The sequence below is a fragment of the Mus caroli genome, unplaced genomic scaffold (assembly GCF_978045245.1).
Source record: "Mus caroli unplaced genomic scaffold, Mus_caroli_1 scaffold_10, whole genome shotgun sequence".
Taxonomy (NCBI): domain Eukaryota; kingdom Metazoa; phylum Chordata; class Mammalia; order Rodentia; family Muridae; genus Mus; species Mus caroli.
In genome coordinates, this window is record NW_028227265.1 from 10,684,027 (window position 1) to 10,710,623 (window position 26,597).

The 26,597-nt window shown below is 44.5% G+C and overlaps 1 protein-coding gene and 1 pseudogene across 1 annotated transcript in view; both read right to left on the bottom strand.

The window, feature by feature from the left end:
• The window catches only part of Cdh13 (cadherin 13), a 1,034,078-nt gene that overhangs the window by 564,199 nt on the left and 443,282 nt on the right, over positions 1-26,597 (bottom strand). The window lies entirely within an intron of this gene.
• Positions 18,852-19,015, bottom strand: LOC115031836 (small nucleolar RNA SNORA17; annotated as a pseudogene).

Sequence of the window (26,597 nt, forward strand, 5' to 3'; positions counted from 1 at the left end):
GAGGAGGTGGGACTCGAACTCAGGTCGCTGTGCCTGATGTCTAGATAGAAATCTGCTCCACCTCCTGCTATCTGCGTGACTCACTTTTCCTGCGAAGAGTTTGCATCACTGAAAGAATTTTACTCAATTAATCGTTTCCAGGGAAACAATCACATTTATCTGTGCTCTGGTTCTTGGATTCAATCTTCAAAGCATCTTTTGAATTTAACTGCCCCTCCTTGTTCAAAGCTATCACTCTGGTGTGAGCCAATATCAGGTTTTTAAAAGTTATTTTCATTGTATGTATCTAAATATATTTTGCCTCCATGCCTGTATTTGTACTGTGTATACAGTGCTCATGGAGGGCATCGGATCTCCTGGAACTGGAGTACCAGTGGTCAGGAGCCACTATGTGGGTGCTGGAAATTGGACCTGGATCGTCTTAGAGAGCAGCCAATGTTCTTAACCACTGAGCCATCTCTCCAGTTCAATATCCCTCCCCCGTTTTGTTTTTGAGACAGAGTCTCACTGAGTATCCTTGGCTGTCTTGGAGCTCACTATTTAGAGCAGCTGTACTTTGATCTCAAAGAGACCTGTAGGCCTCTGCTTCACAGTGCGGGGACTAAAGATGTTTATCAGCATCAACATGTGACCTTGCCCCTGCATTTCTACCATCCTTCTCCCAGCAGCTAGAGTCCTATTAAAACAGGAGCTAGGCGACTTCACTCTCGTTGTGGGACCTGCTAGCATTGGAGCTAAACATAGGTTTTCATTGCTTCATGATATGCTAGGTAAGGCACACCATGTCCTTGTCACTCCGAGGTCCCTGAAAACACTCTGTCTCAGTCCAACTGCACAGACATCTTGGGGTATATCAGATGCATTCCTACCTCAGGGTCTTAGCACTGGCTGTTTGTCCCATCCAGAATGCTTTTCCCCAGATATCTGTCTTGATTCTTATTGCTGCTGTAACGGACTGTAGCAAACACAACAGCTAAATGGTCCAGATCTCTTAGGTTATGCTCGTGAGGGATAGATGTACTAGCAGGCTAGAAGCAGTCTGGGAACTGGGATGGATTCTTACGGAGTCTATAAAGGAGAGTTCCTAGACCCTAGAACAGTGTTTCTCAACCTTCTTAATGCTGTTACCCCTTAGTCAGTTCCTCATGTTGTGCTAACCCCTAACCATACAATTATTCATAACTGTTATTTTGTCATTGTTATGAACTGTAATCTAAATCTGCTTTTTAATGGCCATGTGTAACCCCTCTGGAACATACGTGACCCCCCAGGTTAAGAACCACTGCTCAGAGGCCCTCTACACTTCTGAGCTAACAGCCCCTCCCTCTACCTCCAAACCTAGCCGGTACTTTTGTCTGCCTGTCGCTTCCTAATCTCTCTGTTGAGGAAGCTTCAGCTACCCTGAGCCTCAGGACAATGCTAGACTCTCAAGATGGCAGTCTTTAATCACATTTATGTGTGAATGTGCATACTCTCGAGTGTTTGCATGCATGGGACAGGGGTGAGAGGCCAATCTTAGGTGTCATTTCTCAAGAACATACATTTATTTGTTTTTATTTATTTATTTATTTACTTATTTAAAGACAGGGCCAGCCACTGTTCCAGAACTTACTGATTTGGTCAAGACTGGCTGACCGAAGATCAGATAGAGATCCGTGCCTCCGTCTTCCCAGCACTGAGGTTACAAAGGTGCGCCACCAGCACATGGATGGTGGGTTCATCCATCCCGTGGGTTCTGAGGAGTGAACTCGGGTGTTTATGTCCGCATGCAAATGCTTTCCTGACCAAGATGTCTCCATGGACCTCGTACTCTCATTTCTTTTGCCCTGAAAGGCAACATCTTCTTGGGATGGAAGGATTATCACGGGAACCACTGTTGAGGTCGGGGTGGGGGGTGGGGGGGATCATTCTTTCAACTGCTGTTACTATGTTTCTCTTCATTCATATCTATGCTTAGAAGAATCCTACTTTGTGAGTCCTGACAGTCACTCTACCCAGCGCGCTTACCCCAACCGCCTATGCTCTTTCCCTCTTCCCACATACTAATAATACACTCTACATAACATCACCTATTTCTCCTTTCCCACCAGACGCGAGTAAACCCCACAGACGCGAGTCCCCACCCCCACCACCCAGCCTAGTGCCTGGCTTATAGTAGGTGTTCGATAACGCCTGGATTTGTGGATAATAATCACCTAATTTCCATCCTTTACTATGAGTTGAAATACAAAGGATCTTAATCATATTAGGAGGTGAAAAACGAGAGACAGTGTAATCAACCGCGATTCGCTGAGTGCCTATTATGTGGCTTCCATTAGTTAAATGGTGTGTGAAATACAAAATTGCATCTGAGGCCGTGTCAGGCTGCCATTTGTTTGCGGTGAAGGTTGCACACCACGGCACAACGCCCCCTGGTGGAGATAGGCAAGGGCTAAAATTCACCCTCTGTTCTGGAGTTCTATGTCCATGGGTGCTGGGTTCCTAGGGGAATGGCTGTTTCTGAGTGACGGGAGGGTACTGGGGGAGGGGGAGAGGAGGGGTTGTTCCCTAGACCTCACTACCCAGATGGTGGGAGCTGACCCTACGTTTTAACTCTAGATGAATCTGGCAAGGTTAAGTCACAGAGAGGGAGGAAGGGAAGGGAGGTGTATTTCAGAGGGGTGACCAAATGGTCAGTCAAGGAGCACCAGTCAAGCTCAGGACCACATGCCAGACAACGATGCCCTGAAGCTGGACATCCTCCTCTCTCACCCTGCCTCTGGAGTGATGGATGCTGCGTGGCATCAGGGAATTCCCCAGCCCTTCTCTATGCTTTCGATTCTGCTCCTCTGACATAGGTAGGCTTGCCTTGGCCAGGCAGAGGGATCCTCCCTAGACCTAACATACTAAGTCCATCAGTATTCCAATGCTTTGCACTTCCCACCCATCCTTGATTTGTATCCATAGCACCTGTTACTATTATGGTCTGCTCACTGTTGTTGTCTGCGCTCCCTTCTCCCTGCTCTCCACCAATGTCTAAGAGCCATAAGGCAGGGATTTGCTTTCCTCTTTCACACTTAACACCCTAACCCCCGTAAACCAGAGCAGTCCCGGCACCTGTTCTGAGCTCAGGCAACATATGAATCGACTGACTGCTGAATTAATGGAGCTGAGAAGGCAGGATGAACCTGGGTGGAGTAAAACATCGGCTAAGATGCTACATGGTGTTTACTGACTGTTAGGAGAAACAGAGATGGAGGCAGGCTCATGGAATGCTTGCCTGAATGCTGACTTCCTTCTGCATGGGGGCTTGGGCAATGTTGATGGGCAAACTTGAAGCCCTCACCTTGAGGAGACATAGGGAGGTAACAGTGCTACCACATCACAACTTTCAAGGTGCCCTGCCCCACTGGGCACGGTGATGAGTACTTTACATGCTCATTGTATTAGCCTTAAATGAGGATGAAGAAACACTTCCCCCACTCTCAAATCATATCTCAAAGAGAAAATAAAGGTTTTTGAAGAACGTCCAGATAGGGTTATTTTCCAAGAATAAAAAACAAAAATAAAGCCTTTAGCTTCTGGAAGATTCTCATTAAGTAATGTCTGTCATTATCAGAGCAATAGCCAGGGCAGAAGGATAACGCTGAGCATTTTGTACATTCTCTCTATCTCTGACTCACTCTGTCTCCATCTTTCTCTCTTCTATAGACCATGCCCTGCCCTTTGCTTATCTCTAGATTTTAGGATGGGAACCCTTGAGTAACTCTGATGGTTTGCATATACTTGGCTCAGGGAGTGGCACTATTTGGAGTTGTGGCTTTGTTGGAGTATGTGTGTCACTGTGGGTGTGGGCTTTAAGACCCTCATCCTAGTTGCCTGGAAGTCAATCTCCCACATCAGCCTTCAGATGAAGATGTGGAACTTTCATCTCTGCCTGCACCATGCCTGCCTAGATGCTGCCATGTTCCCACCTTGTTGATAATGGACTGAACCTCTGAACCTGTAAGCCAGCCCCAATTAAATGTTGTCCTTATAAGAGTTGCCTTGGTTATGGTGTCTGCTCACAGCAGTAAAACCCTAAGACAGACAGACAGACAGACAGACAGACAGGTATCACTGGCTGTAAGAAGGAGCTTCCAGTTTCAGTGAAACAGTGTAAGTTCACCTTTATTACACGTGTCCCACTCTCAAGCCACCTTTGTGTCTGTGCCCTCTTGATTCACCCCACAGAAGGTTTCTTATCACAATCAGACTGCTTATAGCCAGTAATAAGAATGCAATTGCAAGAACCACTATGGCTGGAAGGAAAAATCTTGGACAAGGAAACAAAGATAAGGACAGCTGCAGATGTCTCCTTATGAACAATGCATGTCAGAAGACAGTGGAGCTGCAGACTCTTAAACAGTAAACTGAGGAAAAAGAATGATCAACTCAGAATTATAAAAACCTTTCCTGGTATTGAAGGTGACCTGAAGGCTTGTCAATATCTGCATACCTGCTCTTGAACTTGGTCTCAGTGATTACTTGCTACTGTGGTGTCACTGGCCCTTGGGATCAGCTGTTCCTCACATCTTTCCTGTCCCAACCACATCTTACCTCGGCTCTCCTGCTTAACCATCTCATCAAGCCACCCAGATAGTCTTCTAGACCAGCCATTATGCAATATCACTGTTCAAAGTTATCCTTAACACAGGTCGGAATGGGTGCTAGCTGGATATTTGTTACCGGAAGAAAGTCACCAGTGACATACTGTTTCTTTGTAGCTCACTGTGTGACCTACTATGCCTTCTTACCTGGACATTGGAGATGTCCTAAAACTTGAGCTCTCACTGATTTTCTAATGTCCCTTGCTGTTGGACTTGCCTGCTTAAGAGTAAATGCTACCGAATCTTCTTCATTGAGCAATGCTTTGCTGTTGGTTGATTGGCTGTGTTTTTGCACTGCTGGGCCTTAAACCCAGGGCCTTGTACATTCAGGGCAAGTGTTTACCCACTGAGCTCTACTCCTAGGCCTAAGCAGGTTTAACTTTTCCTGTCTTTGTTTCTTACCCTACAGTACCAGTCACACATAAATACCTTTCCCATATAAACCCCATTGACGCCCATCACCTAATTTCAGATGCCCTCTTGGGTCATAATCAAGACAGTTGTGGAAGTTGGGGTGGAAGTTATTGTGATCATGGAATCTAGGTTCTCCTGACAATGAGTGGGCTGTGAATTGTATAGCTGTGTTAGCCCTTAGAGCCCTGCCCTGTAACTCTGCTGCAGTGTGACAGAACCCACCATTCTCTAGACCTCCACTGCGTCTATGCTGACTCTTGACTTCAACTTGCAAAGTATAACTTGGAAAACAACAGAAAGGTGTCGTGTGTAGGCAGCGATCCCGGGATCTTGAGCTCTCCGGTGTGTTTGAGGGGAATGTGTGATGGTAATTGCTGTCGTCAACTTGATTAGATTTAGAATGAGCTAAAAAGGCAAGCGGCTGGGCACTCCTGTGAGGAATTGTCTTGATCAGGTGTTCAGAGCCACATCAAGACTTGAGCCACACAGGGTTCTCAGCCTCTGGTGTAAGGTGCTCATTGTTTGACTGTCACAGAAGCCAATCTCACGAACCCCCTTTTCGATGTAGTCACTCCCTCAGTCCGTTCCTCTGGAGAACAGAGAAGCACGGGATAGAAAGGGGAACTCTCACAGGGCAAGGCTGGCACCGGGATAGGTTAGAGGCAGCAGGAGATGTTTGGAATGCCAAGTCTTACACTCTTACCACACAGACTTTGACAGGTCTTGGGGGGGTATGCCCGCCTGTACTTTCAGCTCTTCGGTTTGATACAGATTTCCAGTAGGAAAAAAAAAACCTAAATAAGGAAAAGTCAGCTCTCTACCTCTGTGGTAATAACAGTGTATGCTGGGCGGCCCTGCAAGGCAAAGGGGCTTTTCATAAGCACACAGAGAAACAGTGACAAACAGAGACTAGTATTGATTTGAGCCCCTATCGACATTTCTCCAGAGGTGCTCTCCATCTTGACATCATCAAAGGACAGGATTAGGATTCTCTTCCTCCTTCTAGTTTCAAACATGGCCCAGGGACTACTTTCAATAAGTCTTGGAAAGTAGAGTCTGTCACACCCCCGCCTTTTTGACGAAGCTAAGTTTTAACTGCTAACCGCTTTGATGTAGAAAGCATCCCGCTCCAGTGTAACCTGTACAATTGTCTCCATCGACTCCTGGGCATTCATCGAGAGTCACAGAGGGTCCGGCAAGTCAGCTCCTTAGGTCAAGTGCATGCTGCTTCAGGTCTCAGCCACCGTGTACATATTGAGTGGGGGTCTGGTGGCCTGCCTGTAAGTCCAGTGTTTAAGATCGAGATATAGGAGATTCCCCCACAGCAAGCTGGCTGGCTCTGAGTTCAATTAAGAGACCCTGCCTCAAGCAAATGAAGTGGAGTATGATCGAGGAAAACCTCCCAAGAGCAGCCTCAAGCCTTTATATTCATTTACATACAGTTGCATGCACACACGGGAATACCTATGTGCATGCATGCATGCGCACCATATACATTCAAACAAAGGAACAGGCAAATAAGAAATGCTAAATGACCGGCCAGCCCTATTTGCATCGGCTCTTTCCTTTAACCTCTCCTAAGCTGTTCTGTGGTCAGTCCAAAGGAATTAAATCCAAATGGACTCAATCTGTACCGACACATGTCCATAAAGCGCGGGCTCTCGTGGTGAGAATTTAAATTAGTCTTCAGCGGAGCCTTTCGGTCCCGAAAATTGAAATCATGAGTCGTGGAGGCAATAAAATACCCATGAAATGCACTCATAGCCCAGGGATAATTTTTTCTGTAATTGCACTTTCATTTTTGGGACCAGTCCTTCAGTTCCGGTGCACAGGGGAAGCTTTCTACCTCAAGGTGCAGTAGCCTTTGGAGAACTTCTCCAAGATGAGGGGGACTGCCAAAGGAAGAGTGCCCCAGGCAGCAGATCTCTAATTGATCCTTCTCCTTGAGGTGACATTTGATGCATCCCTATGTGGTCGAGGGAGAAATGGGGGCACAGATAGCTGTGATGGTTGGCTGGTGAATTCCTGCGAGTGCTACGTGACTCAGACAAGCTAGTTTAAGACCCAAGTCCATACCTCATCCTGGTCTGCGCTAATGACTGGTGCAGGCTGATGGCTTAAGGAGCAAGGTCTACATCATACATTTCTTCTGATTTTTGCATATAAAGTTCAGGAGTTATGAAGTTCAAGGTGATCGTGCAGTTGCTGTTTTACGACCTCTGCCTAGGCCTTTCTAAACTCATGGTCAACCTTTATAGAATAGCTCAGTTACTCTGGCTTCCAGCAAGCTTACAAAAATCCCTGGGTGGCAGCATCATTGCCTCCTTCTCTGTCTACCTTGCATCGAGCCTCTTATTGTGTGTTATCTATCCATCACATGGATCTGTTGCCCTTAGGAAGAGGAACAATCTGGAGTTTCTGTAAGGCTGTCCTACAGTATGAGCGTCCGCACCCTGCTCTATAAAACCTTAATCAATACCTCCTGTAGAAGTCACTGTTCTCATTCAGTTAGCCAGGATGTGCCTGCCCATTCAACTAACAAGTCAATAAACTTGCACTAAGCACCTACCACATGCTAAAGGTTGGGCCAGTGTGGTGCTGCCCAAACGTGGCAGATGACCTTAAAAGTCTGTCTCTTGGGGAAGGAATACACTGAGACAAAAATATGACAAAGTACTATAGCCGCAGCTTTAACTGAGAGTCACTGATGCCCACAGAGGGCAGAGTAGCACCCACCAATGGCGTAGGGGGAAGGAAGAGCATGACCTATCCATCAGTGGAGGAACTGTAGTTCCCATGGTCTTCATGTGTTAGTAGCAGCAGCAGGTACCTATGTACAGTTCCTAATCTATATTCATGTTGATACCCCCCCTTTTTTATTGGTATCTTGGGTAGATCCAAAAAAACAAAAACAAACAAACAAAAAAAAGCAAACAAACAAAAAAAGCAAACCAAACCAAAACAAAACAAAACAAAAAACCCTTAAAATGAACATATGATATGGCTCACCTATGTATTCGATGACCCAGTTGTACTACACTTGGATACTCACTCCCAAAGATTTCAAGCTTGTGTGTCGCAGAGACTTATGCCTATCAGCGTTTTACTTTGGCATGATTCACAAGAGTAAACTCATAGATCCAACCCCGCTGTCTATCCTCAGAGGAATAGACAGGGAAAATGTGGTGTACCTGCACGATGGAACAATTTTTTTTTTTTATTAAGATGAAACGAGTTAGGTGTCTCCAAGGAAATGGGTATGACCAGAGATAATCTTTTTGTTTGTTTGTTTGTTTGTTTTTGTTTTTTTGGTTTTTCGAGACAGGGTTTCTCTGTATAGCCCTGGCTGTCCTGGAACTCACTTTGTAGACCAGGCTGGCCTCGAACTCAGAAATCTGCCTGCCTCTGCCTCCCGAGTGCTGGGATTAAAGGCGTGAGCCACCATGCCCAGCCAGAGATAAGCATTTTAAGCAAATTGCTAGTCTTCCATGTTTTCCCTCACTGATGGCTCTCAGATCTCATATAGATATATGAAATCACACGTGACAGGGAAGTAGAGTCATAACCAAAACAGGGGACCCAGGGGAACCAAATAAAGGAATGAATGAGAAAGAGGACAATGGTGGGGAACAGGGTGTGTTTCCAAAATTGATCTGATGTGCATGAATATTTTGTTTGCATGTACGCAAATGCACTGCTTGTGTGCCCATGGAGATCGGAAGAGGGCACTGGATCCTCTGGAAATGAAATTATGAATGGTTGAGAATAGCCATGTGGGTGCTGGGGACTAAGTCCAGGTCCTCTGCAAGAACTTGGGGGTGCTCCTTACTGCCGAGCCATCTCCACAGCCTTCAAATACCATTTTTTTTAAAAAGGATTACAGAAAGTGCCTGCAGGATGGCAAGCACTCAATCTGTCTCTAAAGAGTTTTAGAACCAACTAGGATGGAGAGGGCTCGATTGTCCTAAAATTATTTATGTTCCTTATCATGTAGGCTATTTGGCAATCAAGGGAAAGATCTCCTGGAGCTTCCCTTGGGGAAAGTCACCAACTTCACATTGGAACTGGGTTTTACAATTGGAGGAGTCATTGCACATCCCACTGCAGTTTCACTATGGATGATGTCGCCTTGGGTATGTTGGGGTAAGGAGTGAATATTGGTTGTGTCAAATTCTGACAGTCACACCAGATGACGGAACAATTAATATCATCAAGTTGTATCCACTTTTGGTTGATATGTTCAGTTCTAAGATGTTAAGCAGGCAAAAGCCATCAGCCAGGGGACCTTCCTGGGACAGCCCACTCCCAGAGATGAGTTCACTTGGGGTAATAATCTCAGCTCTTTGAACCAATTGGAAGCCCAATGCAATGCTAATCAAGACCAAGCAGAGGCCATAATGACCAGATTTCCATAGACAGCAGTCTAGACATCCCCACCCTTTGGATAAGAGATTCCCTCTCAAGGCCTTCGGAAGACAGAGGTACAACTTCTACCAAACTCATGAGTGAGGGCTTGCATGAAAGCATACACATGTGTGCTCTTTCTCTCCCTCTCTCGTGCACACACACACACACACACACACACACACACACACACATTAACCATATCATGAATTTTTTTTGTTTTTTGTTTTTTTGGGTTTTTTTTTTTTTGTTTTGTTTTGAGACAGGGCTTCTCTGTGTCGCCCTGGCTGTCCTGGAACTCACTCTGTAGACCAGGCTGGCCTCAAACTCAGAAATCTGCCTGCCTCTGCCTCCCAAGTGCTGGGATTAAAGGCGTGTGCCATTTTTGAAAGCTAAACTCAAAGGCTTTCCATCTCATGATGCCTTTGTTCTAGTGGTAAACATCCCGTTGCTTAAATGAGTTAGAGGCACCTGCTGTTTCAGGTGACAATAGCTATGTTTCGGGAAGGCTAAACGTCCCTGGCTTCCCAAGAGCTTTGAGAGTTGAGAGAAAAAGAACCACCCAGGCAGTGAGAGGGAAAGAGTTCAGTCTCAAAGTGGCAGAGAGAGAAAGTAGTTGTGATAAAAGAAGAAAAGGGGATTAAAAAAAAAAAGCAACAAAGGAAGATAGATGAGGCCTGTTTAAGGCATCTATTGATTTAAACCATTTTATTATATCAGTATGTGCTCAAAAGGAACCAGGGCTGACAAGTTAATGAACTCTAGTTAGAAATTTCCAGACGAGGCTGAGACCGGCATTAGCACCATCCTTATCCTAATCACCCGAGACCTCGCCTTGCAAAAATGTCTTGATCACATTACAAGGGAGCCCAGATTATCTGCTGTAACAACAACCATCAATCAAACACTGAGGAGGCCAAGGTTGGGAAAATCAACGTAACGGGAACGGGAGGTGTTGAACGCCGACCCGGACGGGCTACAGTGAAAAGCCAGGCTCTCCACTGAGTAGCTGTGCCAGCCTGGGTGAGCCTCTGACTTTTCCTGCTGCTGTCACGTGGGAATAAGTAGCCAGCCTTATTCTGAGTGACAAAGGCAAGGGCCATAGATCGCTTACGTTTTCATGTTTCCTTTAATTTGCAGGATAGTTCAAATGGGTCAGAACCCAGATGCTCTTTCAAATTCAGTAGTCCTGATGGCAGCAGCGTCTAATATCCACAGTCAAGTTCCAAGAACCTGCAGCTGAGCTTATCAATTGCCAGCTTATCATCATGGATGCTTACCTGTGGCGGATGCCTTTATTCTTTAAAGGCTTAAGGACGATGGCTTTAAATTTCTGCAAAGATCTCTTCTCTTTTTCTCTCTGATATGACATTTTAAAAAAAAAGTCCCATGCCTGCACATGCCTCTGTGTGTGTGTGCATATGTGAGGGTTTACACACCCATGGGCACATGGACTTCAGGCCTCCTGCTTCATCAGTCTGTACCATATTCCCCCAAGACAGAAACTTTCACTGAACCTAGGTACTAGGCTAGTAGCCATCAAGCCCCAGGAAACCTTCTATTGCCCCTCATATAGCACTGAGGTTACAGACAGCTTTATATGTGGGTACTGAGGATCTTCACATATGCCTACCAAGGGCTCTTACCTTCCAAGCCTTCTCCCCTGATATTACAGTGCCACCACTGCCCGGCCTGATATTACATTTTTAAATGATTCATAAAACATAAAAATAGGTATTTATTGAACTCCAACATGTCCCTGGCACTGAGAGGCAGAGTTATAGAGCAAACCATGTGAATAAAAAAAAAAAAATCTGTCCCTTAAAAAGCCAACACAGGCTGGGCGTGGTGGTGCACGCCTTTAATCCCAGTACTCAGGAGGCAGAGGCAGGCGGATTTCTGAGTTCGAGGCCAGCCTGGTCTACAGAGTGAGTTCCAGGACAGCCAGGGCTACACGGAGAAACCCTGTCTCGAAAAACAAACAAAAAAAAACCAAACAAACAAACAAAAAAGCCAACACAGGTCGGGCGTGGGTTTACTATTTAAGGCCAGCTTCTTTGGCCATATCTAAATGATATGCTTTGGGGGATCACAGGAACTGGAATGTCTCCATGCAGGACCAGCCTCTGCTTCCACAGCTGAACTAAGCATGGGCACCTGGCTTGGCTGAGTTTGCTTCCATTGGTCACCAATGCCAATGGTCCCTGGAGCTGCTGGCAATGGGCCTACGCTGGAATGACCTGGCAGACACCAAGTTCACTTAGGAGGTCCCCTGAGATCTCTCTAGGGCACTGCAGAACCATGACGGACGATTTGGCCATCAGGGGTTCCAGCTTGAAGGGGTTCCACCTATGGCTGACCGAGGAGCTAACCCAGGGACACACTGCATGTAGAACAACACATGTTCCTGGGAAATTCCTTCCTTCCTGTCAAAGAAGACAGGAAAAATAGGAGGAGAGAGTGGGGAGGAAAGCAACGCCCCACAAGGGAGCAGAGAAGAGGAAAGGTGAGGCAAAGGTAGGGGTGCAGGGAGAAGGGAAGGGAGGAGAGAGGAGAGAAGGCAGAGAGAAGGGAAAGAGAAAGAAAGAAATCCATGGAGTGTACCACCATGTAGGTACACATTAAAAATATTTTTAGGAGCTGAACAGTGGTGGCACACACCAGCACACAGGAGACAGAGGCAGGCAGATCTCTTTGAGTTCCAGCCCTTCCTGGTCTAAAGAATGAGTTCCAGGGCAGACAGAGATACACAGTGAGACCCTGTCTCAAAAAAAAATCATACACACACACACATGCATATATATACATATATATGCATATATATACACCAATATATGAATATATAATTTTATATGTACATATGCATATATACATATATAATTTTATGATTATGATCATTTTGCCTGCATATGTTTGTGCACATATATGCATATCCCTGGTGCCTGCAGAGGCATCCCCTAGAGCTGGAGTTATAGACAATTGCTAGCCACCATGTAGGTGCTGGGGACTGAATCTGGGTAATCTAAAAAAGCAGCCAGAGCTCTTAACTACTGAGCCATCTCTCCAGCCCCACTCTGCACATCTGACTCGACAGATATTATTATGGTTTGCCAGCCAGAAGAAGAAATACAGTTCAGTCTTTAAAATCAATAAACACAAAAATCACGCAGCCACACAGAAAATGTTCATCAGATAATACACAGAAAATTACAGTGTCCTGTCGCACTTCTGCATATTTAAATACAGGCAATGTGCTGCAATGAGAAATCAGAAGGACTTACTCATGGAGGGCTTTGCTTGGGGAATTGCAATAATTTTATTCCCCCCCCCCAAATGATTTTAACGCTGTTACAGATTTTACAACACGAAAGCTCTAAAAAAGCATATGGTCCTAGCTCTGTTTTTATTAGTCTGTATTGTAATGAATGTTGAAGTCTGGTCTGGAAATTAAATTTGCTTTGGAAATAAAGGGTCTAATTATTGTTCTAAGTTTTAATCACCAGCTTGTGTGGTCTGAGCAGACAATCTGGGAAGACCCGGGGTGGATCTGACAGAATTATTGAGAACGGAATGCCTGATACGAAAGGCTGCTTCAGTTGCCCCTTGTTGGAACCAGGTCAGAGAGGGAGTGTCTAAGCATGTCCACCATACTGGCTGTGGTGGTTTGAACCACAGAGACGTGGTAGGATGGGTTGGTAGGAAAAAGGAGATGGAAACTAAGGCAAAGCGGGAGGCAGTGTGAGCCAGGGAATAAGGGAATTAAGGAGGAGCAAGATGTAGCCTTGTATAGGGTTGGACAGTGACGATCCGAAGCCTCAGGTCCACAAGGCCTGCCCACACTATACCTTTGTTCATGCTTCTAATAGCAAATCGATAGATGTTAGGGAGTGCCAGGCTGTTTGCTGGTACCTTGTCCTCAAAGTTTGGCACTGGAAGCTCGTTAGTGTTATACCCTTTCCTTACTCCAGAGACATGAATTAGGACATGCATTTTTACAATGCCACCGCTGTCCTGGGCTGCACACACCTTAACTTCTGGTATTTCCCTGCCTGCTTACTTCTGAAGACGTTGAATTCTGTTTGGGTGCCCTCTGTCTCCCACTCTAGTCCTTAGAGCTGAGTCATCAACACAGGGCAAAAAAAAAAAAACCCACTGTAGCCTCGCATGATCTGTGTGGTCTAGATCCAGTTTAAGAAATCTAGAGTGTCCCTGGACAGCAAGCTTCCATTGCATTTAAGTCACATCCCCCTCTCACCTCCCGGATAGAGACTGTAGTGGCCTCACAAAATTAAATGTGTTAGGTATTTAAATGCTTCACAGTAAAGATTAAATATGAGCGGTGGCATTACTGGGTTCTACTTAACTCCTGGCCTTGTCATTCCTAAGCTGTGATCCTCAGTCTACACATCTTTAGTATGGGATGGCAGCCCTTCATAGGCCCAGGCACTATGTGGATTTAAATCTACAAATATGGAAAGCAATTGACAAATCAAGCCAGGGGTTGCCAACCTTTATCTATAAAGCACAAAGTGACCACAGTTTGCTTTGTCAGCCATGGTAGCTCTGTTGCAACTCCTCAGCCATAAATGAAGATAGTGAACAGGCAAGGCTGTGTGTCTCTGTAAATTTTTACTGCTGAAAACAGTTGATAGGTCATGTTGGGGTATCACTGGAAACCTTTATTCTAAATATCTGCCTATAGTTGCAGTCATTAGCCAGAAGCTTCAAAACTTTGGCAGGAAACTTGACAAGTTCCTTGATTTGCATGAAGTTTTTTCTTTTTCTTCTTTTTTTTTTTAAAGGATTTATTTATGTGTATATGTGTTTGTGAACATGTTTATGAATGCAGTGCCCACAGAGTCTAAAGGTTGTGTTAGATCCCTTGAGGTTGGCGTTGCAGGTGTTGGTGAGCAGCCCAGTGTGTGTGTGTGTGTGTGTGTGTGTGTGCGCACGCGCTAGGAACTGAATTCTAGTCCTGGTAGAGATGGAAGGGTTTTTAACGGCGGAGACCCTTCTTCTGTTCCATGTGGGGCATTTTCTAAATATCAGAGGGACACAGTGTGCCCCAGACTTAGCCTTGTTGAGCTGTGTAGACGATTGGACCTTGCTGAAGGACCTCTGATTCTTCAGAGAATTTCTCTCTTCCCTTCTCTCAGCAGTCCCATGGATTGAGTAGTGATGTTTTGCTCTATAGGACAGAGCGAAGCCCAGACTGGCAGGAGGAATCAGTTGCTCAGAGTTTCCATCAAATCTGGCTTTTCAGCTCCCCATCCCCACACACCCCGTGCCTCTCAGCCCTGTGCCTGCTGAGATCAGACCAAGACATAGTCTGTAAAAACTCTGGGACTTGGGGGCATGGTTTGGTGAGCAGGTGTCACCTGGAAATAGGAAAATGTTACAAGACAAGGTCTTGCAAATTGTGCTCAAGGAATGTCAACAGCTTGCTTTATTTTGCTCCATTGTTGTCGTGACAACCCTGACATTTCAAGTCACAACTCTGTGAGGTAAAGCCTAATAGGAACACAGAGCCAACGAGACACCCTTGGGACAAGGAAATAACATGTCAGAGTCAAACCCAAAAGATGTCAACACAAGATCGAGACAGGAATATGACGGAGACTGCTGTTGTGAGCCAAAGGCATGTTCTCCTATGGAGCATGGCAGAGCCCAGAGAGCAGATTCTAAACATGTCAGTACTCGAACGAGTGAGCTGGGGGCTGCCACTCACAAGCGCCATGATGTTAACTCCTGTTGTCAACTTAGCAGGATCTAGAATTACCTAGAGGGAAATGTCTCTGTAGGGGATGATCTATATTGTTCGAGGTAGGAAGACCCTAAATATACACAGTGCCATCCCATGGGCTGAGGTCCTGGAGTGAATAAAGTGGACAGAGCTGAGATCAGCTTTCTCACATTGCTGCCACTGGCACTTCCCGCTATAAGGGACTGAGCCCTTAACTGGTGAGCTGAGATGAACTTCTCTTTCCTCAAAATCTTCAGCCAGGTATTTTCTCATAGCAATGACACAAGCAACGAACACAGAAGCCTTCTCAGACAGGAAGTCTGCTCAGGTATTTTTATTACATGTATTTACTTACTAATTGTGTGTGTGTATGTATGAGTGTGTGTGCATGTACATCATGAAGTCAGTTTTCTCTTCCTACCACGTGGTTTCTGGGTATCGAACACAGGTCCTCAAACTTGGTTGCAAGCCTCTTTACCCACTGAGCCATCTCACTGGTCCAGGAAATTTTCTCCAAAGCAGTCTATTTCCCCTTCTTGCTTGTCTCTTGACCAACGGCTCTCATCCTTCCTAATGCTGCCACTCTTTAATGTAGTTCTTCATGTTGTGGTGACTACCCAACCATAAAATTAATCTATTGCTATTTCATAACTATAATTTTGCTGCTGTTATAAATCATAATGTAAACATCTCATATGTGACCCTCATATGTGAAAAGGTCGTTTGACTCACAAAGGAGTCATGGCCCATGGGGTTGGGAACTGATTCTCTTGACCAACTTCACAAGTCCATCTTGTCACTGAACTCACAACATACACGCGATACTCACTTGGGACTAACACCCACTTTCCAATTCAATGGTGAATGGACTTTAGCATCTATAAATAAATATTCTGAGGTTTAAAGTCCAGGGAGCGATGAAAACTTTAATAAGGAGGGTTTGTGAGTGGCGTGGAGTGCAGTGCAGTGGGCTGGGAGTACAGCCTTGTTATGCAGATTCAGCCACCTTCTCATACATATTTCAAAGCTATTACAAGAGAATCAGAGTTATTTCAATAATTTTTGTCCAGTAATATTTCTCAAAGCAAACTCTATTAAGCCAAATTAAGCCATTGATCAGATCAGTTTTCTTCACTGCATAGTAAAAGAATTTCAAATGAGAAAGGTCCATTTTACTTCACCAGAGTGATTTCCATCATGACTCATTGTGCTATATGCAATTTTTATACCAATGATATTTTTATACATTGATTGTTTGGGTCAAATTAAATTCTTACCAATGGTGTTTCTGACTCATGGGTCTGTTTAGAGTTGGGCGAGGACTCAGTCTACCAACTTCAATTTTGCATTTTTTACCCTTTTGACAGGATCACTGGGTTCTTGCATCGATGACTCACTAACAATAAATTTCCTCTGGTTGGTTTGGGCTCCCATCATTTTCTTTCATTTTTGTTCTTTCTACTACATCTAATTTTTCACAGGCTATCACAGTGATGTTCCACAATGCTAGCAATATTTGATCTCTCAGTCAATTTTTCTTCCACAACAGATTTTACAGTGTGTCATTTTACCCACTGCCTGTTTTATTTTGTCTGTGATATTTCTAGCAGCAATATTATGAATTGGATTCCAGACAGTGCTATGTACTTATTTCTCAGAGCAAATACTATTAGGAAAGCTGACAGAAACCCTGATTCCAAAGAACAGCCCCAAAGCCACACTGAAAGGAACGATGTCATCACTTGTTGCTTTAGAACTCAGGAGGCAAAGCCACAGAGACGTTAAGGAACTGGAAGCCCTGGGCAAGTCTTGGAAAAGGAGTGGATTTCAACCTGACTCTACCCTCAGTGCAAGAACCCTAAGGAACATGTTAACCCACACCTAGTGAAGATGTGCTATCTTCACTGAAGCTTGATGGTAAGACCTCTTCTTGTAGACCTACTCTTGTAGAGTAGGAAGTCAAGCTCTACACAAGAATGTCCATGCTCACAGAGCTCATCAATGATCCCCAAGCACTGCCTTTCCCAGGTTGCCATGGGAACGAATGTCTCAACTCTCTTGTAGCTTCAAGAGCATGTCCGAGAAACCCTCTTTCTTGATATCTCCCTAAACATGGTAGTAATTGGGCTGGTGCTTGACATTTTACTAGTCTTTTGGTTTTACTTTGGCCACCCATCTACGCACTCTGAGGCACATGCAAAGATCTCAATGTGCTGCCTTTTCCATTAGAGCAGCCAGGCAACCTGGCATAGGTTTGAAAGCTGTGTTGATAGTGACACAAGCATGGTTGTCTCCCTAAATTATTATTTCTCCATTTTCTTGCTGTACAAATTCAATTTTCTTTGAGGCCTCCAACAAACTGACAAAACCATTTTCTGTCCCCTTTCTGCTTCCCTTGCAGCTAGGATAAACTATGAGACAAGACCCTGACCTCTGCAGTGTAAGTAGTGGCATTCTTCTGGTAACTTCCTTCATTGTAAAGAGGATATAAAGCCAGGGCTGGCTTATCTTCCCCTCCTCCCAGGCTTACTGACAGGATGGATGGGTGTCCTTTCACTGTTACAAACATGAAGACGAGTGTGAAGACTAACTACAACATTTAAAAAAGGCGGAGTGAAAGGTAACAATAATTCAACTTCCACATGGTTCTGTTGAGTGAAAATCCATCCCCACCAGTCACTTACCTTAGGACTTCCTGGTGAGCAAAGAAACCAACCTCTATCCAAGGAAGCTATTCACATCCAGGTGTATTGGTTAATTGCAGCCAGATGTACCCTGCCTGGAGCATGCCTGGTGCTCGCTAAATACATGAGCACACTTTCTTCCCATGTTGTTGGAACTATAAAAGCTGGTGCCTTGTGAAGACAGATATGGGTTCTTCATGAAGATGTTCAGAAGGGCGGAGTCATAGATTCATAGCTAGCCCTGTTGGAACTATAAAAGTTCCAACAGGGCTAGCTCCCCCACAATGCCCAGGTAAGGGCTGGGGCCAGTTCTACGCAGCCCTCAGACATCAACAGGTCCCGAGGTGGCATCCCACACCGGGGATAGTAATGGACCCCTGCTGATTCGGGGCCATGGATCCAGATATTGCCCCTGGTGGTAGCACAGGCCAGGATCCCACCATGGTCCCAGGTGGCATCGCTAGCTACTCACATAGGGCTGTTCTTCACTACCCTCGATTCTCCAGTTCTGCCTCTCTTTATTGTGCCCACATCCTTCTGTTTTCTCCTTCCCTTCCCTTTCTTGACCATTTACTTGCTCCCCTTAGTGGTATGAAGGATCTCTGAGTGTATGGGGTTGTCTTGGGAGGGGCCGTGGGACTGCTGTGTCCCATGTGTGCATTATGGTACCAGGCAGGGGTCATTTCAAGCATTGTCTGCCCTGTTCCCCCAGGACCTGTGCAGCATGCACATCTAATCATCATCTCAGGCCAGCTCCCTGTCCAGATCCCATGGGCTGATCTGGTGGTCATCTGAGACCACCCTACCCAGTGGAGTGGCCCCATGCGAGGGCCGTCTGTCTCCGGTTCATTCCCATCTGGGGCCCTCAGTCCCAGGCAGAATTCTTCTACTCTGTGGCTTGCTCCCAGTCCTAGGGGCCTACATCAGGGCCTACATGGTGCAGGACTGGTGGTTGTCTCAGACTTGCTTTATTCAGGGAGTTTTAGGCTACTAATTATCCAGATGTTCACAGGTCAGAACACTGAGCACAGATATAGCTTCTTCTCTCCTTTCAGCCACCTATAGATGCACATGTGACACAGCACCCCTTTTCCCCCCACCCCCTCCCCACTCCCTCCTGCCTGCAATGCTTCTAGGGGCGTGAATCTCAGGCATGTTAAACAGATACTGAACGACCGTGATGAAGAAATCTGTAAGCACTGGGGGTGGAGGTCGTATCTGTTCACAGCCCAAAGCTCATAGAAAACTCCAGCTGTAGGTTCTATGGAGTTTCTCTACAAGCTGACATCTTTTCCAATCCCTATTTCATTTTTCATATTGTGGGAATGTAGCACAGAATAATAGAGGTGACAGAATTTTGGCAGGTCTGATGTGGTCTCGGCCTGGCTACCTGCTGCCTCTGCTGGACCTGTTGGTAATCTACCTGGACCTCAGCGTCTACATCTACAACACAGAGGAGGGTACAGCCACCAGGGTACAGGTGACAGCCAGAGGTCCATCCAGCCTCCATACTGTGTGCCCTCTCTCTAATCCCATTGCATATTCTACATCTGTACTGTCTGGTTTTGTGTGTCCACTTGACACAAGCCAGAGTTATCACAGAGATCCAGCTGTGGAGCATTTTCTCAATTAGTGATCAAGGGTGGGAAGGCCTCTTGTGGGTGGTGCCATCCCTGGGCTGGTAGTCTTGGGTTCTATAAGAGAGCAGGCTGAGCAAGCCAGGGGAAGCAAGCCAGTGAGTAACATCCCTCCATGGCCTCTGTATCAGCTCCTGCTTCCTGACCTGCTTGAGTTCCAGTCCTGACTTCCTTTGGTGATGAAACAGCAACGTGGAGTGAAAGTGTAAGCTGAATAAACCCTTTCCTCCCCAACTTGCTTCTTGGTCATGATGTTTTGTCCAGGACTGACTAAGACAACATCCCATGTGGCATGTCACAGTATAAATTGTCCCAGCTCCTTGCTGAAGTAAAGACATCCAGCAACTACCCATCCAAACCCCACTGGGCTTTTCTCTGAGGCTATTTTGAGACCCTAGTAAGAGAGCGTGTTTAAAACTGCGCTGCATCTCAACGTGTTACGATTCACGCTTTTGTCGAGAGAGAGTCTGCACTCATATAAATATCCAATTACTATATATTTAGTGGTGATATTTAGAGAGCCTGAAAGAATCTCAGCTCCTGCTATGGTTCTGAATCATCCTTATTAAGAATCAAGTTAATTGCTCCCAAACTTATTAGTCATTTCCCCATTAAAAAAAATCTCATCACAAAATTGTTTGAAAGGGAAGGCACCACTCAAAGCACCCATCTGGCAGCAGACAGAAACATTTTTTCCCCCTTTTGCTTGGCTTTACTTCACATTGTTGCTGTTAAAATACCGAAAGCTTCTCTAATGACTATTGACCTTTGTAGTTTAGGGATGCATTCTGGTCTTTTCCACACAGCTCTTAATTCTGTCCTTGTTTATATACATGGATGCTAAAATGAAACATCAGCTCTGTGGCTTTCATTCATTGGTCTAATTCTCGTGTCATTCTGGATTCCTAAACCTTTCCTCCCCTGGACAGCTATTGCTGCCTTGCAGTTCACAGGAGACTATGTTTAGATTTGGGGGTTGGCTTGATCTTGTATAGATCTGAAGCCTGTTACCACAGCAGCTATGAGTTCACGAGTCCACATGCCTCACGCAGAACTGAGCTGCCTTCGAGTCTCCGCTTTGGTTCTTGTGATATGGGTTTGTATGTCCCATCACGAGTCTTTCTTCAAGGTCTTTCCTGCAGCTGATATAGGACAGGTGCTCAGTAAACACTAATTAAAATGACCGGCTTGAAACTGTCCGTCTTTTCCTAAGATTTATTTTCTTATTTATATGTTTATGTTTGTGTGTTTAACTATGAGGCCAGAAAGGGTGTTTGAGTTGGAGTTACAGACAGTTATTAGCTGGGTACTGGCACTGAGGACTAAACAGTGGTATTTTGCAAGAACAGCAAGTTCTCTTGACCGCTTAAATTCCTTAAGGACACTGTCTGCCTCCAAAGGCTAAAATTTGCTTATGAGGACAGCAACAGAAGTGCCCAATGTTCTGCAAAGATTCCTATACCATTTGTATGGTAGACCTCTTCTTGGATTAGAACAAACTTCCTGCTATTGCTGGGCCTATGTTTTGAGGGACACACATCATTGGTCAGTTTCATGTAAGACAGGAATATACTTCCCGTTCATTTTAACACAGGACTCACAGGTGGTCTATGTGGACCCTGGGTTGGCTGTTTAAATTACTTAAGTCTCAGATTTTTTCATTTAAAACTGGGGCAATGATAGGATGTATCTCACAGTCTTATCCCAGGACTGCAATTGTCCCCATGCATATAAAGTATTCAGAAAGACCTCTGGCTTGCAAGACGGCACAAGAGATACAAGAGGAGAAGCCTGAGCTGAAATCACCCCCTTCATTCATTTAGTCATGAGGTGATTATTTCATATAAGAGTTGGGGAGTAGAAAAGTTAACATGTCAGCCAATTCTTGTCACACTGGAGTGTCTACGTTGGGGTGTGTGCATAATTATTTTTAGTTCACAGCCTTCAAATGTTAGGACTATGCAGTTGGAAGTTCCTTATTCTGAGAGCTGTGGCTGCCTTGAATCATCTCCAGAGTAAAGACATCCGGGGCACAAGATGGAGGGCTCTTCCCCACTGTGGGTAATCCTACCAAGAGCACTCCATCATCCTGACACTTGATCCTCTGTTCTGCAAAAGGCAGAGCCTCCTTGACCTTCGCCCATGCCACTGAGCTGCCGTGGGATTTTAACGAGATAAAGATGATGAAGCACTTCAATTTCTTTAAGCAGGGACGAGGCAGATATGTCATTTTTATTAGTCCAAATCTGAAAGTGCTCTTAATGAGCATCTTAGGCTCCAAAACGCGCTACTTAACTTTATCTGTTTGGCATTAACCAGTCAGCAATGAGCCTCATTGGAAATAAGGCCACGGGGCAGGATTTTCCTCATATAGAAATGTATACACCGAAGCTGTGTGAGTTCCTTTTGTTTTTCATAAGCCATGAATCATGTGAATAAATGGTGATGTGTTTTGTAGAATAGTATATATCCATTACAGCCGTGTTCCCCAAAGCAATCGAACGAATGCAAAGAAATCCTTGTGATGCATTATTGATGTAATTTATTTATATAGGTTTCCATGCATGCTAAAGCTAGCCAATCTCATATCTGTGTTGCCTGCTTGGGAACAAATACACAAGGGTAACGGTGAAAACAAAGACATCCTGGATAGAAGGCTAGAACATTTTTCACTGTTTTGTTATTGTTCTTGTTTGTCCATTTGTTTGTCCCTTTGTTCTGTTTTTAGACAAATATAGCCCTAGCTGGCTTAGAACTCATGTAGATCCCGGTGGCCTCCAACTCACCTCCCGGAGATTCCCCAATTCTGCCTCCCAAATACTGGGATTAGAGATATGCCCCACTATGCCTGGCTAAAAGCTAGTACATTCTTTGACTGTACTGTATGCCAGATTTGTGGCAGGTATGTTGAAATACACTGATTATTCACCTCCTATTTTGCATTTGGTGAGAGTCATGTTTCTACTTGATCACATGAAGTTACATTTTTGCTACTTCTGCTACTGATGCTATTCTGTAGTAGAATTTGGCAATTCCACCATCACACATAGGATGTAAATTCTTGCTCATGCACTTGATAAGCAACACTCACAGGGCTATAAAGAATTTGGACAAGAGGGAGGGGGAGAATCTTGGAAAAAGAAAGTGATATGTGGGTGAGATGCACGTGGTGTTTCCATCTTTGGGACTCTTGGCCTGACAACAAGATCAGCCAGTGCCAGTCGAGTGACTAAACTTACCGAAATCCCTTAGTTCTGATGGTTTATTCCACAGAGGACACACAAGCCATCAGGAGAAAAATGGGCAAATTCAGATAGTTGAGACTGTCGAGAGAGAACCTTGACTTCTGTCTGTCAATCATGCTCTTCAGTCTGCTTCTGTGGACCACTGAAGCACATCTGCACAGGCAGTCTCTACATTCACTCATTCATTCATTCATCTGTTCATCCATTCATCATCCATTCATTCATCCTTTCATTCATTCATCCATTCATTCTTTTATTCATTCATTCATCCATTCATTAATTCATTCATGCACCCATCCATTCTTTTAATCATTTAGCCATCCATCCATTCATTCATTTCTTCATCCATACATGTTTCCATCCATTCATCCATTTATGCGTTCTTTCACATTTTATGTGTTTATATTCACATGTGAGGGCACATGCTCCATAATGCACATGTAGAGATCAGAGTGCATCTTTATATTTCTACATGGGTTCTGGGGACTGACCTCTGGTTGTCAGGCTTGTGTTTACCTGTTGAGCCATCTCATTAGACAGAGGTATAGCTCACCTCAAGCACGGAGTGTACACATTTGGGTTTAGGCAAACCAAAAATAAATAAGCAAATAAACAAATAAAAACAAGCAAACTGTTCTTTGTTCTTTGAGGAACAAAACAAAATCTAGCTTTGCTATAATATTTCATGTACAATTTCCGGGATATAATCCAAGGTTTTCATGACATCAAAAGAAAAAAAACAACAGGAAAACGTAAAAAGAAATTCATATCCTTATTTCTTTGTGTATTTACTTGAGAAATGATCTCACAACACAGCCTTGGCTGACCTGGAACTCCCTATATAAAGCAGACTGGCCCTGAAGTCACAGCAATCTGTCTGCCTCTGCCTCTAAAAGCTAGGAGTAAAGGCATTTGCCACCAGGCCCAGCTGAAATCATTTCCTTAAATGGATTCTACTGCAAAAGAGGAACAGTGGCTTGGGACTCTATCTTATAAAGCTTGAAAGAGAAGTGTCAGCTGCAATAAGCAGAGTTTGGTGAATCCAGATAATTAAAAGAAATTAGGGGGCTGGAGAACAGTAGAGAAAACAAGGGTAAATGTCGTTTATATGGAAAATCCAGATAAAAGAAATCAAGATTGGCAACTTCTAGCTAGGCCAATGAGATGAGCAGCATAAGAAATGAGGCGGGACCTGAATTTCTGGGTGCTGTATCAAAAGAGTGTGGTCAGATTACAAATGACATGCCAACAAACAGAATGATGTAAAGTCAAAAGTTTTCCTTAAATATTACAAATTAACAAACAGCTATTGTATGAAACATGTAACAACCCAATGTCTAGAGAGGATACATTTGTTGAAACAAAACTTTATAAACCTTGCTACCAACCAGCAGCTGGTTCACAGATCAAGTGGCTCTACCAAACCCCTCAGTGGTTTGAGGGACGGGAGACACCAAGCTCCCTATTCTCACCCAGCAGAGGAGGAAGGATTTCTCCTTAGTTTGTTTTAGGAGAGCATGGTAGCTGTGACACCAAAACCTGACAAAACATTGTGACCGAGAAATTATGGAACAATGTCTCAATCAGCACAGAAAAATCTACAAGAAAACATTAGCAAGATGCTTCCATCAGTGTAGAAAATGTAGCCAAACAGGTTTTGTTGTAGGGATATGGGCCTGGGTTACCTCTCAAAATGTCATCAACAGACTCTGCTACTTAAACAAATCAAGCATTTAAAAAATATAGAATGGGGCTGGAGAGATGGTTCAGTGGTAAAGAGTACTTGCTGGTCTTCCAGAGAACCTGGCTTAGGTTCTCAGCACCCATGTCAAGAGTGCTACCATCTGGAGTAACACTATCAGTTGGCAATCTGTTGCCCTCTTCTGGCACTCACATACACCAACCCATACACAGACACGTATACAAAGTGAAATAATAAAAAACTAAAATCTACAATTATTTCAATAAGGTCTGAGAAAATTTGCAAAATTTTGCTCTGATCTATGATAAAAGAAATGCTATGACATCAGAGAACAGAAGGGATTTCATCAAGATGACCACTGTCTCGGAAATATCATTAACAAGAGATTAAAAATCTTCACTCTGATCTCAGAAAAAAAATGGCAAGGGTGATTATTCACTGCATCACTTTGCACTTTGTGCATACCTTTGCGCTGCAGGCAGCAGAGTTCCTGCCAGGATTACAGGAGAGGTGGAGTTGCCACGGTTCTATATTGGTACACAAGTTGAAAGTCCTTGGGTCATCTGTGTTATGGCTCCAGGTCACATAAGCAAAGTCAGCAGTCTGAGAGTCACTTCAGGGACAGGGAGATGTTTTAGCTCATACACTGCTCTTGCAGAGGACCTGAGTTCCATTCTTAGCACTCATGTGCTGCAGTTCACAATGGTTAGTAACTCTATCTGCAAGGGAGTCTATGTCCTGTTCTGGCCTCTTCAGGCACCTGCACTCGTATGTACACACCCACACAGGGACACAGAAATTAAAGATAAGATAAATCTTGCAGAAGCAGAATCAGTGGCTTCTAGATGCTAACGGTACATATTTTGAAATTAAAGTTCAAGAAACAAGTTAACTATAGTAGTGCCTAAAGTATGAGGGTCTTTAGAAATAAATGCTACCAAAGACATTTATGATTGTTTTAGTGAGAACAGCGCTGGTGGAAATTAAAGAGAACATACAGAGATAGCAAAATCTACTATGCTTATGACCTCAGTGTTAAACACGTTCATTTTCACAAAAATTTTCCATGGACTCACACAATACAGATCACAATGCCACCAGACTTTCTCTAGAGGCTGGCAAGTTAATGGTATAAGTCATGGGAAAATATAAAAGACGTTCCTGGGGGTGAGAAGACAGGATGAGGTTTGCCACACAAGTGCATACATCTCGGTTTAATCACTTGTGTCCATGTATAAAGTGGTTGGTACCTGCAATCTCAGCCCTGAAGAAGAGGAGGCAGGCAGATTCCTGTGGCTCACTAGCCACGACTCATTAGCCCCGCCTCTTAAGTGAGCTCCAGGCCAGTGGGAGACTTTGTCTCAAAGAATAAATAGGATGGTGCTTGAAAAATTACATCTGATTGGCCAATTGACTCTTACATCTGAAGTTTTTACCTCTGGCCTCCACTTGCATGCAAATACACCTGTACACACACACACAGACACACACACACACACACACACACACACACAGAGACAGAGCCAGAGACAGAGACAGACAGAGAGAGAGAGAGACAGAGACAGGGAGAGGGAGAGGGAGAGGGAGAGGGAGAGGGAGAGGGAGAGGGAGAGAGAGAGAGAGAGAGAGAGAGAGAGAGAGAGAGAGAGAGAGAGACAAATAAATCTTGAGAAAGAACAAACTTGAAAGACCTGACCTTGCTTGAAGGCTTATCAGCCCTCAGAAGAGCACAGGAATGGTTGAACAGTGCATTCCATGGGACAGAACACACAGCTAGCAACAGACCTGGTATTTGGCCAATTGACTCTCCACAAAGATACCAAGCTAAGTCGACGAAGGAGACAATGCTCTGTTTTTATTTTAAATAACTTACTCTGCGATGACTGGATATAGAAGAGGAATAAGGCGGACCCTGGGGCTTATCTCAGAAAACTCACACAGCAAATAAGTCTAAATACACACAAAAGTAATTTTAATGTAATTATCAAAATTATGCAGTTATTTTTTCATTAATGGATTGATTGGTGTGCATGTGTGTGTGTGTTCACATTCTGTCATGTATGTGTGGAGGTAAGAGGACACCTTTCAAGAGTCAGTTCTCCTTAGACCATGTGGGACCCTGGTCATCAGGCTTAGCAGC